The sequence below is a fragment of the Metopolophium dirhodum genome, chromosome 1 (assembly GCF_019925205.1).
Source record: "Metopolophium dirhodum isolate CAU chromosome 1, ASM1992520v1, whole genome shotgun sequence".
NCBI lineage: Eukaryota > Metazoa > Arthropoda > Insecta > Hemiptera > Aphididae > Metopolophium > Metopolophium dirhodum.
In genome coordinates, this window is record NC_083560.1 from 120,006,574 (window position 1) to 120,025,325 (window position 18,752).

The following is an 18,752-nucleotide window of genomic DNA, read 5'->3' on the forward strand; positions in this document are numbered from 1 at the left end:
ATAAAATGTAAACAATATTAATATTTAAGTATGAAATATGAAATATTGGCACCTACATATTATCATATTATCTAACTACTATAACCTAACCTACGCAGGTAATTCAGTACTTGAGTAGACATACCTAACCTATATTATTACAAAATATATTTGAAAAAAATCTAGATAGTAACCCATTTCAGCTCTATGCAATTTTGAATTTTTACAACGAAATATAGATTTTCCGCAAACTAAGATTTATATTCTGCCCTCAAAAAGTTATAAAGTGTACTTACCAATACGTAACGGTCGGTGGCTAGCCAAAATAACAACAGTATAGGCATTTTATAAAAATTATAATTTATATATACATATAATAGGTAACTCCAATCCTCATAATTTCTAAATGTATGTAAATTCTTATTTTTTTAGAAAAATAAATAGATTTTGATAGTTTCAAATGCATTTTGGTGGTGAGGGAATGTGAGTATATCTCCTAAGAGATTTTTAAAAAAAAAAATTACTGTAAACAAATATCACAGTTAAAAGATAAAACTGATAATAACTTACCACTACTATTACCCCTCCTGATATCATTTTTAACTGCCTAAAACGTATACCTACTTAATATAAATACCTATAGGTATACCTATAAATAGAATAATATTCAAAATAAACTGCAAGGGGTGGAAAAGTGGGTAGCGCTCTGCTTTACAGTAGTTGTCGGGCATGTCATTGTAATGGACGTAAATAATCAAGCTAAATAATATAAAAAAAAAAAATGCTAATATGAACATTTGGTGACAATTTCATCAGTTTTTTCGTTTTTGAATTGTAAAATATCAATTGATAAATTGAAAAAAATCGATTGATGGGAATTCGTTAATTTACCAATGAATAAAGGTATCCTATCCTAAAACTGTTAAATTCAAAAAATTAATATTACTTTCCGGTAAAGTGTTTATTAAGGTTAAGGTTACCTACCTACACTATTTTCGGCATTTTTTCAACATTTCAATTTCATATAATCTACTCCGTCAGCTTACATCACTGCTTCATGAATTAAAACTATTGTAATTACTTAATATTAAAATTGTTGACCAAACTTAACATGTTATTATCATTGATATTGTATATTATGAAGAATATTATCTACCTGCGTGAAACTGGCACTACAAAGTTGGCACAATAATCTAAAACCATTCCAACAAACTCTACTCGGACTTTTTGGACGTTGTTGGACAATTGTTGGAATTTGTTGAAAGCTACATTCAAAGTTATGCAATTTCAAAGTTTGTAGTGCCAACTACATGACCAGCACTACATATGCAAATAAAAACATTAAAACTCTACCAACAATACTCATATAACATTGTTGGACATTGTTGGACACTTGTTGGAATTTGTTGGAACGTATTTCAAAAGTTATTCAACTTTGATCAAAGTTTGTAGTGCCAACTCCACAACCAGCAACTACGAATCAAAAAAAAAAACGCTGAAAACAGATCCAAAAATATACTAATACAGTTTTGAGACATTGTTGGACTTTTGTTTGACATCGACTAAAAAAATATTCTGAATTAAAACGGTGTTAAGTAATTAAGTTTGGTTCATAAAAAAATGATATCTCAATTAAAATTTTTAAACTATCGTTATATTGAAATCTAGTGTCAAACAACTTTAAAAAGTGGTCCAACAAACTTGTTAACACATCGTACAAGAAGAAAAATTTCTCCAACAACTTTCTAAGTTTTTAAATCACGATTTTCTTCTAGCACTACATTTTTCGTTTTTTCACCTAATATTCACATTAAAAATTTTTAATTGTTATTATCTTGAGTTCTGGTGTCCAACAACTTTAAAAGGGGGTCCAACAAACTTGTTTACACATCATAGAACTAGAAAATTCATTCCAACAACTTTTCTATGTTTTTAAATCACCATTTCCTTCTAGCACTCCATTTTTCGTTTTTTCACCTAATTTATAATTTATATATACATATAATAGGTAACTCATCCAATCCTCATAATTTCTAAATGTATGTAAATTCTTATTTTTTAGAAAAATAAATAGATTTTGATAGTTTCAAATGCATTTCGGTGATGAGGGAATGTGAGTATATCTCCTAAGAGATTTTAAAAAAAAAAATTACCAGAACTCAATATAATGACAATTAAAAATGTTTAATATGAATATTAGGTGAAAAAACGAAAAATGTAGTGCTAGAAGAAAATGGTGATTAAAAACTTAGGAAAGTTGTTGGAAGGAATTTTCTGGTTCTATGATGTGTAAACAAGTTTGTTGGACCCCCTTTTAAAGTTGTTGGACACCAGAACTCAAGATAATAACAATTAAAAATTGTTAAATGTAATGTACAATATTTTAACCCCGGACACAAATTGTGTTAGTATATTATACATAATGTGCAAGAGCATAGATAACCATTTTCATTGTATTATGTTATTATAGCACACGTAATACAATATTTAAAACTACGCATGACACCAAAAACTACAAATTAAATTTTTTTTTATAATAATATTTGTCCAAATAAAATATGGCAATTGTTTATAATGTTAATAATATGAATTAATACTGTCAAACTTGATTAATTTGAATTTGTTTAACTCAAAATCGTCGATACTTCGAACTTTTAACATAAACTTCGAGTTAATTAAGTCTGACTGTATTATTTTTAAGTACTTTGTGTATTGGAAAATTGCTATAAGAACAACACCTATATATCACGGAGTGTAATCGTGTTGCGTCTTTTGCAGAGTATAAAGGTAAGACTGTCGCAATTGTGTTGCACTGATACCATTTGATTATTACATTTTAATAATATATAATATAGTATATCTATATATATACCTACCTTTAATGTAATTTCATAAATCATAATTTATATTTTAAACATAATATTACGTTATAACTGTTTTAAGTGTATTGATAAATCAAACTATAAGAATCATGAAATCAAAAAATTATACATATTATAATATTGTAATATTTACCATTATTTTTTTTTGTATAAAAATAATAATTTGTACAAAATAAAATATATTTAAATGGGTTATTTATAGGTTTCAATGGTTTAATATTAGGAAAATACTGCACAGACATTAAATGTCAAATTAAATATCAACAAATTTGGTTGTCTCCTTCTTAAAAGTGCGTAACATAGCAAATTGCGTTAATAAGCTTCGTTAGTTTAAAAATTAGAGTGAATTAGCCTATTATGAAAATTGATGGTAAAAACATTAGCTGTGTTTTTTTTATTTTAGTTCAATTTTTTCAGCAAGTTTTGCGTGTATAATATAGCGTAAATTAAAATTACTCATAAGTCATAACTCGCTTGAAAACTTATTTATCATACAGCACGTAATGTATTTAGTTTTTACCATCAAGTTTCATAATTGGGCAATAGGCTCACTCTAATTTTTAAACTAACGAAGCTAAGGGTGATCTGCTGAACATAAAATTTACTATGTTACGCAAATATAAGACGGAGACAATAAAATATGTCCGTGTAGCATCTCTATAAGTCTCTTAACTTAACGTGAGCCGCGTGAAACTGTGACGTGACTATAAAATTAATTAACTGATTAGTAACTAGTACCTAACTACCTATGTAGGTAATTATGTAAAAAAATAGAATGCATTTAATTCGTTAAGTTAGAAGTTAATTTAAAAACAATTAAGAAATCGCGGTCAAGTAACTTAATTTAAATTTTTTAACTCGTTATACCCGCTCTGAATTTCGATATTATTTAATATTGTCTGACAAGTTACAACGTTTGTTCTTTTACACATTCGTAATTCAAAAATCATATAGGGGTCAGCACCGCCAATATTTGGGCTCTATAATTTCGCTTATGTGTATATTTTACTATTTGCAAAAGATAATAATATTATGTGATTTCCTGCAGTATTATTTGAAAATATTATATTCTACATTTTTATACATACAAGAGAACACGTGTTAATTTATTACCTATACCTGTGTCCTATGTATAATAATTAATTATTATTATGTAGAAATTTATTCATTTATAAATATATGGTAATTATTTATCTGCATATTATATATTTTATACTCACATATAATAATATAAGTTATAATTGTCCCAAAGCAGTCGAAGACGACGAAGATGACGATGTCAGGTAATATACCTAAGTAATAAGTAGGTAATACTTGAACTATGAACAGACTTTGTCTTCTGCGAAAAAATTCAAGTGCAATAATCTTAATATTATATCTGATCCTCTAATAGAGACAACAGTAATGATGAAAGTAAATTGTAGAGACGTCTGTAATAGGACTAGTTAAACCGTTGAACTGTTTGGTACTGATTAGTATAATATATTGAAAACTGAAAAGTAACTATTGTACTGAATGTCTGACTACTGGAGAATGGAGGTGGCGTCTGACTGGGAGGAGAGATGGCTGCCGCGAATCGATATACTATTATATTATTCAGTATGCTGGAACTCGTTTCCCCCTCTCTCCAAATGTGAAGATTGCCATCAAACATTTTGTCTGTCATCGGGGAAATCGATCATCTATTAAAATATAGAAGAATTACCTTAGATACTTTAAATTTTCCCCAAATGTTTATATTAGTATTCATGATAACATTTTTAAAATATCTTGACTCTTTTTGAGCTATATGTATATTATAAACAGTTTTAATTTTCAATTTTTTCCATAAATGTGGATAATTTTTTTTTTTGCTGGGCCAAAAAGCTTGAAAATTGAATACACGTTTCACGTTTCCTGCTATTAAGTTGTTATTATAGTTATTACAGTTTTTTCTAATAATCATTTAGACTTAAAAGTTCATGATTTGACAAAATTCGTCAAAACCACGTTAATTTACAAATTATATTGTAGTTAAAAAAGTATTAATGGTTCAATCAATGGACAAAAAATCTAAAAATATTTATAAACACAGTTTTTTTATAGATAGTTTATATTGATAAATGGTAATGAAATAAATAACTTTAATAGTAATATACATATATCATAAAATATACCTTGTAATATAGACAGACCAAAATAAATACAGAGCTCAAAATCTTATTTCCTATGAAATAATTTATAATTAAATTTAAATTTAAATTATATTTACATTATACGCCACAAAACATAACTTAATACAATAATAACAACATTTAATGTGCCACTATAATAAACACAATAAAATAACTGTACCTTGTACTATATTATATCAATCAAAATTATGTATGAGGTACTTAACATTGTCATATATTATATATATTTTGTAATTAAAAATATGCAACAACAATAACACATTTTGTACCTATGTAGTATGTACCTTTTGAATAAATAAAAACAACAGCTATCGCACAAACAAGTATGATAGCTATAGCTAGGTCAATGGTATAAGTACCTACGAGTGTACTTATGCGCGGCTAATTTGAAATTTCAACAACAATATTCAGTATTAACTACTATTAATGCTACTCACTATTTTTGCTTCAATACAAAATTTAACACATACATTACAGTGACTTACTCAATGATGAATTTTCGAAAAAATCTATGTAGTTTTTTTGGAGTAGGTTCCTAACTCAACAACAAATAACGTAGATACTTTAAATTTTCACCAAATGTTTATTTTGTAATTTTCAATACATCATTTTCTGCCTATTATCAGTACTTAACTAATTTTATATAATGGTTTTAATAATTTAATAATTTTCTTGACATAATCGGGTCCAAATTATCTGTAAATGGTTAAAAATAGTTAGCTGGTTTAGCTTGAATGTTTTCTATAATCCGGTCAAATAACATAGATTAATAATCATAGTCTATAGACTTAACTACTCAAGGCAATATAATATTGAATTTAAATTTTATACAACGAAATTACAAAACATTTGAATATTTATTATTTAATATTAGTATGTTGTGTATTTTGTACAAAATCCCACTTGCCTACAATAATATGAAATCATTTCATAAAAAAATGGATTACCGCAATGGCATATTATTAGTTATTAAATTATATTTTATAGTATTGTATAGTCTTCATAGGTGGAGTCAGAAGTTGTTCAGCGTATGCAGAATCTAAATCAGCCCACCACAATTAGGTGGAGGGGGCTTGGGGGGCTAATCCCTAAAATGTTTTTAATGGTCACTTTATATTTAATAATAATTTAGATTTAAGTATGTAACGATTTAAGTATGTATATCTCTGCTCACTCCGTGGCTCCGCCTATGATAGTTTTTATAATTTTTGTCTATACTCTATTACTCTATACACTATAATTATAGTGTCGTTACTTGTTTTGTTCTTATATGTATACGGTAAACCATTGTATGACGGCATATATAGTACCTACCAAATACCAATTTTAATTTAACCAATGGGTAGGTCAGTTAACTGTTAAGTAGGAAATGTTTTTTTGAAGTGTATACTTCATAGGTGGCAGTGGACCTTTGTCAACTGCCATGCGCATGGATAATAATATATATATATGGATTGTCTACCTACAACAGTACAACCTACATACTCGTATTTAAGTGCGTGATCGAAGAGCATACCATAGTTATTAGTTACCAAAGTGCAGGTTACATATATTTAAAGTGTGGTATCATAACAAACCGTGATAAGTGAAACCACAATACAAACCAAGGTGGATTGATATCAATCCATCTTCATACAAACATAAATAAATTATTTTAGTTTTTATTTTTAATAATAAATTAAATGTGTAATAGGGTGTACGGTATTTGTACGGTCAAATACGACTGAGGGCCCGTTTTACAATCATAGTTTAAACCTCGATTACGCTTAAGGCTTAAAGGCGGGTTCACAACTGCCCGTGTCGTGTCGTGTCGTGTAAGATACTTTTTTCTGATAAGCTTACCAAAATGTGATTGTAAAAATATGATCTTGTCGACCAACACGATACCGCGAATACCGCGAAGTTGAATATATTCAACTTTTGATCGTGCTGGTCACAATGTTCACGATGTGGTAGATCGATTTAATGTTATCTATTATATTTTGATAAGAAAAAAATGTATAATAAATATTAAATATTACTAACTATAATTTTAAATTTATTAAATTATATTATAGGTACATTGAGTCAACACTCAACAATATGAGCTATGTAAAAGTAAGATATTGTATCTATCTACGTTTGTTTTGATTTATAGATTAGGACAACATCATGAACTAACAACTGTCATACTAAAGTTCAAATATACTAATAATATAATATATTAACTTTAACATACCATAACATACCTACTATATGTAGTGCACTAATATACTACTTTTAATTCATTGAATATTATTTATTTATGAACCCATAGACATGTGCAGACCTCATTGGCAGAATATGCATATTAAAAATGTGTTCCTTCTTTCTAAGAAGCAACAAAAAAGTTCACTTATAAAATTACAGTAATGTTAGTGATAAATAACATTAATGTATCAATTTTTATAAAAAAAAAAAGTATTCATATACTGTGCACACAACTATGTATAGTATATACATACAAAATATTAATACCTACGTATCTTATATTAAATCTAAATTGGTACAAAACTATAAAATATATTGGTAGGGAGCTAATATAACCCGTAGGTACAGATAAACAGTAACTAAATAGTAAAATACTCTATTATAGACATTTCAAAATTGAATATGAAATGTAAAACTAAATTATATAATATTACCTAGACGAACAAAATTTATAAGGTTCAATAAGATACGTATATGAAACTATAAGGACTTTTCGCCTGTGAACTTCAATATTATATTCATACACACTGCGTTTATATTCTTCTTCATTGTAGTTTCGTTTCATTTTAAAATGTATTCAAAATAAAGAAAAAAACTCACAAATTAGATATTACAAATTAAATATGAAAAATACATCTATGAATTAACAACATTACTCAGCCACTGACAGTTAACAACAAAGAACAACTGATTAATATGTTAATATACTTACTTATTATGTTAATAGTGATTTTTAAATTAATATTTAATATAAATATATAAAATATTAGTTGACATAGACATATAAATTAATACGTCTATGGAAGTTGATTATTTTAAAAAACCCCGCAAGAAAATTTGATAACCATGGTACCATGATACCACGGTAGAATTTATGGTTACCAAGTTGGTATCGTCGTGATTTTTGAATTCACAATTCACACGACACGACACGACACGACACGGGCAGTTGTGAACCCGCCTTTACCTATTGATTTTACCGGCTGAATTCGGCGGTTTAACCTTGGTTTAACCATTGTAATACGGGCACTAAGTATGGTATACGGTAACAATCAGAGCCGAAGTTAGGGTAATATAATATAAGATTGACAAAATGGTGCCACTGGTTGTAGGTATTATGTCATGTGGTCGTGCTCATAGGCACAATTTGGACAACTGATTTGGGGGGGGGGGGGGCTAAATTTATAAATTCTATACAGACCTGAAGGGGCTCCGCCCCCACACTGCCTCACCACTTGTTGTAATTTTTACGGTAACTCAACAGCAAAAACAAAAATATACTTGATAAATTAAATACATAATAATATACAACTCAAGTACTCAACATTAATAACAACAATTGATTATATATTCTATAAATTGATATTAATTATTACTTATTACTTATTAGACAACATACGTACACTGATTATCGAGTTGGCTAAAAAATCCCATAATTCATTTTTTTTTAATTTTTCAATTTGATATTTTTTTAATTAGGTGGGTTTAAGAATGAATATATTTAAAAACTTGGGGGCTAAGCCCCCTCTAGACCCCCCAAATTGTGCCTATGGTTGTGCAGCCGTGTAGGTTTCTACATTAATAAATTCAGTTAGGTATTAATCATAGTGCATTATCATTATTTTATGTTCTTAACTCTTGAATAATAACAGTTATATAAATAATAGTCAAATATTTTCACATATAAAGAACTCAATTTAGTCGCTAAATGCATTCAATTTCGAAAAAATAGACTAGTTGTTGATTAATATTTTTATTTTTAATACACCGAGAGTAACAATAAACATTTTTTTAGTAAGTAAAATATATTTTTAAATTTGTGTTGTGCGTGTACGGTTAAGATGTAGAAAATAGCAATACATAGTTGTACATAGTTATTAATACATATAACTAGTACATCACCGCATAAACCAAGTACATATGTTGGTTTTCTTAAGAGGATGTCAGCGCATTATTTGTATTCTGTCACGCGCAACATGGACAAAGCGCATTTACGCAGAATCATTTTTTCTATGTTTTTAAGTAATCTTAGAGTAAAATCACCCATTACAAAAAAGATAGAGAATAATATTTTTGAGGGAATGACATATCGATTTGCCTTAATATTGTGTCAAAACAATTTAAGTATCATTTAAATTTAAATTTTTTTTTTGTTTACTTTGAAAGTCGAATACGAAGTCAAACAACAATAAAATATAATTGATATGTCATTCCCTCAAAAATACTATTCCCTATCATTTTTCTTATGGGTGATTTTGCTCTAAGATTTCTTAAAAACATAGGAAAATGATTCTGCGTAAATGCGTTTTGTCTATGTTGCGCGTCGGCTAGAGAGAGAAAACAAAATATAGTGTGCTGACATCATCTTAAACGTTATTTTTAACTAAGCAAAGATAAAAACAATTTTACTAGAAAATAAAATACCATATGCTTTTATTATTTGTAATTATGGTAATTATCTTATAAGGCTCCAAAAACTTCTATAATATAGTAGCATTGATTATAAATACTTGTATTTATTTAAATATTTAATAAAGTAGTTCCTTATAATCAATGGTAGTAGTAGACAGTATTGTAGTAATGTAAACCTGTACGGAAATACTTAAAAATAACATAGAGTCAATTTTTAGCATGCTCATAGTTAAATTTTTCATGATAGGTAGTTCGAAATAGATATCCATTTTATGAAGTTCGATCCATAACGTTATGAAAACGTTTTTATGTTCATAAAATGGATAATAAATTTATTAATTTATTAATTTATTTTTTTATTTCGTGTACATTTTTGTAAAATGATCAGTGGTCATCGGAAGTGTTTAACTGTGTAGTAATTTTAAGTTTTAACAAAATAATAATATATACAGCATCACGCTGTACTCACCATGCATTCATTTTATATCAACATATATAAATTATATGGCTTTATCAGTGGTGCACCCCAAAGGCCGGAATTATTTTTATATCATATTATATAATACTATTATACATTTTTTTTTTATGGTATATTGTTTTGTACTTTTGTCACAAATAGAATAATAATATAATATATTACAATGTTTTTTTTTTTTTCGAATTCGAATATCATATTCGATACAGTCATACAGATGTATAAATGAGGTTTATACTTTGTGTTGTGTCGTATGGTAATCGCCGAACGATTATTTCATTGAAAATTATTTAGATTTATATACTGGCGGTCGTAAGCCGTCGCGTCACTTTTATCGATTGTGAGTCGTGACTGTCAAAGTCACGAAACGACGAAAGTCGAAATAACTGTAAGTAGTAATATTGTGTATTTGTGTTAAGGCAAAAAAGGTGAACTACATATTATATAATGGGACGTAGGAACATATTGTGTAAGCCCCCTCCCCCGAACAAAAATCCCGAGAAAAATAGAAATCTGTTAAGAACCATTGAATATACTGTTGGCAACAATTATTCTTTAAATGTTGTAGTTTTATTGTATTTAGTTGTAAAATAATTAAACATATTATAATTGTAAACTGATACGCGTGTGACAACAGGCGAGAAGAACTCCCTTCTCCAAGGAATCTGCAAATCTGCTGAATAAACCCTTTTTAACGGACGACCAGCTCGTATGCGGTGATTCGCATACTTAGCAGTTAGTCTTTGAGTAACGCATTATCATAACAGATCATTTCAGAGTATTTTTTTTTATTAAAACATTATTACAATTAAATAAAGAATATCATTTTGAGCCAAAGTAATGTCATATCGTTAATTTTATTTGCTGTGGAGTCGCTAAGTGCGCGTCCATAACATTTTTGGTGGCAGTTGTGGCAGCTTTAAGTAAATTAAAAACATTATAATTTCACATTAGTTAGTATCCGTTACCACGAGTAAAAGAAATTACGCCAACATTTTATTCTCCTATCGCTTTAGTCGTCAACAACTTCAAAACATTAAATGCTCGCCAGAACATTCTCAAATTTTGGAACATCTACGGAATATTTCAAGTGATATAATTTAATATTATGTAAAACGTAGCGCGTCGTATAGCGTGAGAAAGGGTATAACGTCAGCGATTTAACGCATTGCCCCGTACTCGCCCGCCAGTACAATATTAAACGTTATTGTGCAGCCGCCGCCTGAATCGCCGTCAGAAGATGTTAACGGATGACCGTGGTGTACCTACGACCGGCGGGACGGCATCGCAATAAGCACGTCATAAGGCGCCACCGCACTGCGTCGTGGGCACTACTTGTTGCGTGTGGAGGTAACGCCCTTCAGCAAACGAGAGTTGCCGCGATTCGGGCGCCACACGGTGATTTATTGACATTCGATCGAACCGCCGCGAAGAAAGTAGGTCATGACCGTGAAATCGCCACCGTCATAGTGTACGCGCCGCCGCGTATAACAAACAATGAAACAACACGCAAATACGTAATTTTGTCGTGTACACTAATACCGTTTAGTATAGATAGTACAGACAAGTACAAGCGCAACTAGAGTTAAAATTATGGGGGGGGGGCTACCAAAACTATTTATTTAAAATAACCCATACCTAGGGGGCTTATATCTAAATCAATAAGCGATATTTGTGGAGGGCTAAATCTTAGTGAGGGGGGCTAAGCCACACGTGTCGTCCATTGTGCTAAGATATCGTTGGTGACCACCCTTCGACGTTAATGTCGAGCGTCAAAGAACATATTGCACGGATACAATCTTTAACACTCGTATAAAGCCGAATATTCGTATACATTTAATTTACCTAGTTGATCATAAATTATATTGTTGGTATTTCTCTCGGGCGAGACTGTTTTCGACCAAAAACGTTCCCTTACCTTTTCGGCCGATTCACTTTTCGACCAAAACAAAAAGTTTTGTAATATGATATGTAGAATAAATAATTGATATATAATTTTTGTAAAATAGAATACCCATATTATATTAACATTTTTTTTTTTTATTACGATTATTACGATTTATTATATACGATCGGTGATCGTCGACTGTGATGGTTATACTACCATAATAATATATAGTTATTTCAGTATAATAATTTATGTAGTATGTACCTGCAAGACTGATCGTTATACGTATTGTAGAGAGTCACTATCTTTCTTAATATTATATTATACACATTACTATTAGACTTAATAATTATTGACAAAAATTTTATATTATTATGTTATTCTTTTTATAAAATATTATGCACAGTGTGACATATTAACACAAAACTAATGTTAATAATATATAGGTATTCTTATATTTAAATTTTTTTTTATATTTTATTTTACAATATTTTATTTTACAACATTTTATGTAACTTAAACTTAAATAATTTTTAAAATTATAATTGCCACAATTTTACAAAAATTATATACCAATTATTTTATTTATTTTACATATCATATTACAAAACTTTTTGTTTTGGTCGAAAAGTGAATCGGCCGAAAAGGGAAGGGTACAATTTTGGTCGAAAAGGGAATAGACCTTTTTTAAATTTGGTCGAAAAGTGAATCGGCCGAAAAGGGAAGGGTACGTTTTTGGTCGAAAACAGCTATGCCCTTTCTCTCATGTTTCATGGTTTAATCATTTAAATAGCTGCTATACGTATATACACCTAGACCTAACCAAAAGTATCTTCTGGATACTTCTGGATCCTATAATTTTCGTTATATTATTGTCTTTATTAATTATAAAGTAAAATCAAATTTGACGAAATAAACAAAATTACAATGCATAATCGTCGACTTAAAATGTTCAACAAATACTTCTATTGCCATTTTCTATGTATATAGTATATAAATATAATATTATTAGGTAAATTATTGTTATTTATTCAATAAACCATAAACCGTAAACGAATATTTATCTATATTATTTTTAACTTTGAAAACTTAACCCTGAGTCCCTGAATACTATAAATGCAAGCTGAATAGTTTGTTAATGTATAGCCTATTATAAAACAAATAGGAATATTATTTTAGTTGAAATCTCAAATCGCGAACATTACCTAGGTACTCAGTATATAGAAATAGAAATAATAAATACAAATATACAGTACAAAATACAAAATATCCTTAGAAATTAGAGAAACGGGTTGACCCAAAGCTTCCGATCAGAAAAATAAAATTAATACTTACTAGAAACATTGTATTCAATTTTCAAGCTGTAGCTATTATAATTAACACTTGAGTAATTTTTAACTACAAACTAATATTTTGCAAGTTTCCGTGATTTGGACGATTTTTCTCAAAATTTGGTCTTCCAACAAATCAATAGTGTAAGTACAAAGTACGTATATGTATTTCAAATATTTTGAATTTTGAATCATTATAAGAACAACTTACTTGGGATCTTGTATTTAGTTATCAAGATTTTTGACGTAGACTTAAAATTGTTATTAATATTGAATAAAAAACTAAAAAAATTTAAATCCTTATTAATTGCTTAAAAATTAAAATGAATCTAAATATTTTCTAAATTTCATTGTGTAAAGAAAATTATAATTCATGTAATAGTAGAATGTTTCATCGATTAATATTTTTTTTTTAATAAGAAAAAATGTAATTATAAATACGTTTGAATAATAATTTTAAATAATTTGTTTATAATAATTTTCTTGATTTTGACGAATTTTGTATTAATGTCAACTTTAACTAATTATAAAATAAGATTCTGCCTGCATTTTCGATATTTTTTAATTGGTAAATAAAGATGAACAATCTTGGAAATGGAACCTTGCAGTACTAAATGTTGAATCATTTTACTTAAAAATAGGTTAAATCTAACCACCTAGGGTTAATTATTTTTAAATAGTCCACAAATTAATATGTGTAAAAAAACACGAACAAACCAAAATATTTTGAAAAATTTATCATGTCCAGCAAATTTTCATATTAAATCTTTGATAAATAATTCAAGATTTCAAAACTCTACCTACTATACCTGAATATACTCGTATATAATATTAATAATTATTGGTCCCTGCGTCAGCTGTTTCCAGGGCTTAATTTTTTTTTTTTTTTTGGGGAGAGGGGCAAAAGTACAAAAAATACAAAATGATGCTACAAAATTAGCTAAACACAGTCGAAAAGGACAGTAGTCGTTTATAGAGGAGTACGTGATCAATCAGCATACCATATTCCCGAACATTTCAACATCGAAAACGATCTATTCAACAATGGACAGGATGACACTAAATATATATAGGTACACCGATCCTCGTGAGTTAAGATTATTATTTTTTTCTTATATATTATATAACATGTTATCACTATAAATTGTTATATTTATATTATTATTATTATATTATTTTTTTTCTCTGTCTTACTTTGCCTGTAAGTAGTGATTGCCTATATTTATAACTACTATTCTATTACTTATTAGTAAAAAAAAGAGGGCTTAATGAATAATTCTGAGGGCGAAAATAATCCATTAGAGGAACATAACGAATCAACTACTGTTATTTCTCAAAAAAGTGAACTATATAATGCGAAGTAGGAACACATTTTGTAAGCCCCTCCCATAGTTGCTACCTCAATTATAATACTTTTCCACTAATCTACTACCCGATACCTATATTTATCTGAAATTAGAAGACTTCTTACAGCCCGCATCGATCTCTGATTTTATATTTTATTTCAAATAATTGTATTAAAAAATTTGTAAAAAAATGTTTTTTATCTAATATTTTTTTGGACGTATTATTATAAAATTTGAGAATAAAATATTGAAAAACAGTGATTGACGTGGGCTGTAAAATATTTCCTTCTAGCAATTAAAAAAAAAATTATGAATTTTGGTTGTTTCGACAAGGCAGTATCGTTATTCCTGCAGTGTATTTTTGAGGACAAAATGACATCAGCACCGGGTGCCTTAAATGTTTTTAATTAATATAGGCATAAAACAATATAATAATCATGGAGTAATAAAATGTAGTAGTTATGAAATGTACCATAGGCGAAGAATGGGCGCCCTTGGATATTGTTCGATAATTATTAATCTGTTAAAATATATTTTCGTTTACGAACGTAATTTGGTATTTTATAGAACTTACGAAATTTAAATCTACGAATCTTTTATTTAATCTTTTATTTCTTTCTATATTCGTACGTATACGTATAACGCAGTGGCGTGCAAATGATTTTGTCATGAGGGGGATATGGCTGATTTTTTAACATGCATTATTTTATCATTAAAAATATAATTTATGGTTTTGTCTAATATCAATTTATAAAATTATGGTAAATACTAACTTTATTTATAACTTAGATATACAGACTTTATAATTGATATATTATAGTATTAACAATATTTTTATAATATTATTTTTTACTATTTTTTTGTTTTTTTTGCTAATTCGTCTTACTTATTTGTTCATCCACCGATCGTTTAAAAGTTTATGTTTTATTAAACATAGAAGTTGTGAAAATGCAAAATAGACAAAATAGTCAATATTACAAAAGACACCGACCGTATAATAGTAATACACATTAGTACACTACATGGACACACAGTAGAAAACACGAGTACGAAAGATCAAAGACGAATCACAGTGATAACTAAATATTATGAGCATAGGCGTAATTTGGGTTAAATTTATGGGGGTGCTAGATTTATGTCGACTAAAGTGGTCAGTGGGGTGTCTGCCCCCGACACCCCTCCCCCTCCTAGCATACAACTTAATTTTTTACACCTTCGCATTAATCTTAATATAAACAATTACCTATAACGTAATGAACTTTTATCTATATTATTATTCTGATTGGAATCTATGCATAGGTAATACATGTATTATTAGAAATAAATGTATCCAAATAACTATGGAATAATATTATCAATTCGATGATGCTATCAAAATTTGGGGTCGCTAATATGAATTTTGTGGGTGCAAAGCACCCACCCAAATTGCGCCTATGATCATGAGTTACGACAAAGAATAATAAATAATAAGCAATCGATGTTTCAAGTTTTCAACCAAGACCTAGGCCTAGAGCTATGTAATGTTGTAAAAATGTAAAATATACCTACCGATCTAAAATAATATAGTCATGTTATGTAAAAACGCATACAAATATTCTGACTTTCTGTCGAAATTTACACAATAGTTGATAATTTGTTTTTAGAAAAAAAAATAGAACAAAATTTAATGCATTATAGAATATACTTAATTATAAATTGTTATAAATATTGAAAAAAAATTCATGGGTGGATCTATCCCCCCTCATCCCCCCCGTTTGACCACCACTAGACTATAACGTCATTAATCATTATATATTATGATTTATGACGTATATCCGTATTTTAATTTCGCACCTACGCGGCTATACGAATATCGTTTGGCTGTAGATATCTTTAAAAATATGCCTACACCATATAGCACAATTTATTCATGCACAGGTATATAATAATATAAGCCCTTTATTTTAATTTTTTGTGTTTGTCATCGCATTTCGGGGCAGTAAAAATGTTTACTTTTCTGATAGGAAAATTAATTTAGTAGGTACTTTGTAGTTTCAACATTCAAAAATAAAATTTCCCAGTATTTTTCTAAAGCGTCAAAAGAAATCAAAAAGAAAATTAGGAAAAACGGTAATTTAAACGCAAAACTAGTTTTTGACCAGATTGATTTAGTTTTTTTTTTTGTAATTCAAAAACGAATAACCATAGATTAATATCACGAATATTATTTTTAAATACACAATACATTTTTCAAAATATCTTAATTATTATAATTATTTTATAGAAATTTAAATTTGAAATATTTTTTATACAAATTTTCTTAATGGGTCAAAAAGCTTGAAAAAATTAATAAAATGTTTCTCATAAGTAGTTCATACTGTAACCGAAAACTCTAAAAACGGTATAAACTAAGTTTTTTTAGATATTTTAAATAAAACTTGAACGAAATTAGTAATTACTTGTTTCATTAAGAGGCTATTGTTCGCGGTCGTTGGGTTTTATTCGATGTGTGAGTGTAGAATATCGTCTTTACGTACGCGCATGCATAATAATATTTTAATATGCCAACGTAGACACGCTCGAAAATGTACTTACGCGAGTACCTACGTGAAAATTAATAACGCCAATAAGCCGGCAAAAATTTAACATACTTCTAGTAGTCCAATTTTAATTTCGAAAAAAGATTTGAACTTGTTAGCTTTTATTCTGTGTTTTGGTAGGAGATAGATTTTCAATGTTTTGAAAAGTTTATGTGGGTACTACGGTTCCAAATGAACTTACTTAATTTCTCAAAATGACTCAATGAGTCAAAAGGCCAATGAGACAAAAAATTTAAAAGTTTTTTCTACAAAACATAGAAAAAAAGGCTAACAAATTCAAATTAGTATAAAAAATTTGAATACTATTAGAAGTATATTTATTTTTGCAGGCTTATAGGTCTAAATGCATGAAAAATGCAATCGCTTAGAGCAGCCTTAAATGTTTTGATGGTCGATATACTTAATAAATAAATAAATAAATATGTCATGATAAATTTCTTTTCGGAAAATTCAATATAATTTTAAAAACATTCAATTTAGTTTATATTTTTTATACCTACGACTATTTTCAAAATATTTACATTATAATACTGAAAAATGAAATATATATTATAAAAACTTAACTTCAAAAGAGTTTTTATTACCTAGTATAAATTATATACTTATCTAGGGTATTCGGTGGCCAGGTGGCATCTTCTTCATTAATATTTCTAAAATGCTTCTTAGCGGAAATATTTACAAACAAGTCAAAATCATCCATTTTGTCAATAAAAATAAACATAAAATTATATTGAAAAAATTCTGAATTCACAATTAAACACGTTTTTAAAAACTAACAGTTATACAAATAGATTACTTTGCAGTAATAATATTGTGTAGTTGAGATATTAATTGTTGTAGTATACGAAACCCGGCTTTCACATGCCCTACTTACGTTGCAATTATGTATTTTTGTTATATTTATAACCACTCGTATATATTATATAAGCAATTTCGTTGTACGAATAAAGTTACAAATTAACCATAAGCGAACGTTCGTTTCGTACGGATGATGTACAAAATATCATGTTTGTGACCCATGCGAAAAGTATGCGTATGAACCAAAGAGTAAAGAATATGAAAGGAAGTCAATCGTACATACGATAAGTTTTGGTACACCGAGTCCTGAGTCATAGGTGTGTATAGACTATAGATTGTTGTATTGACGGATGTGGCCCACAAACATTTCCCTGTATTGCCCTGTATTGACCTATTCGTCCTAAAGCGTCGACGATGAGATGTCTAGCGCTCTGAAATCTGAATCCAAAAAAATTAACTCGTCGACGATACGCGTTTTAAATATTTTTACAAAGGTGATTGTAATTAAAATATTTTATTATGTTATTTAAATTAACTTATAATTCTGGGAGAAGCTTATTATTATTATTCTGTATACTGTGCTTATGCTCAGCTTTAATAATATTGGAAAATAAAATATTAAATAACATAATACTTATTATTATTTTGAATACGTATAT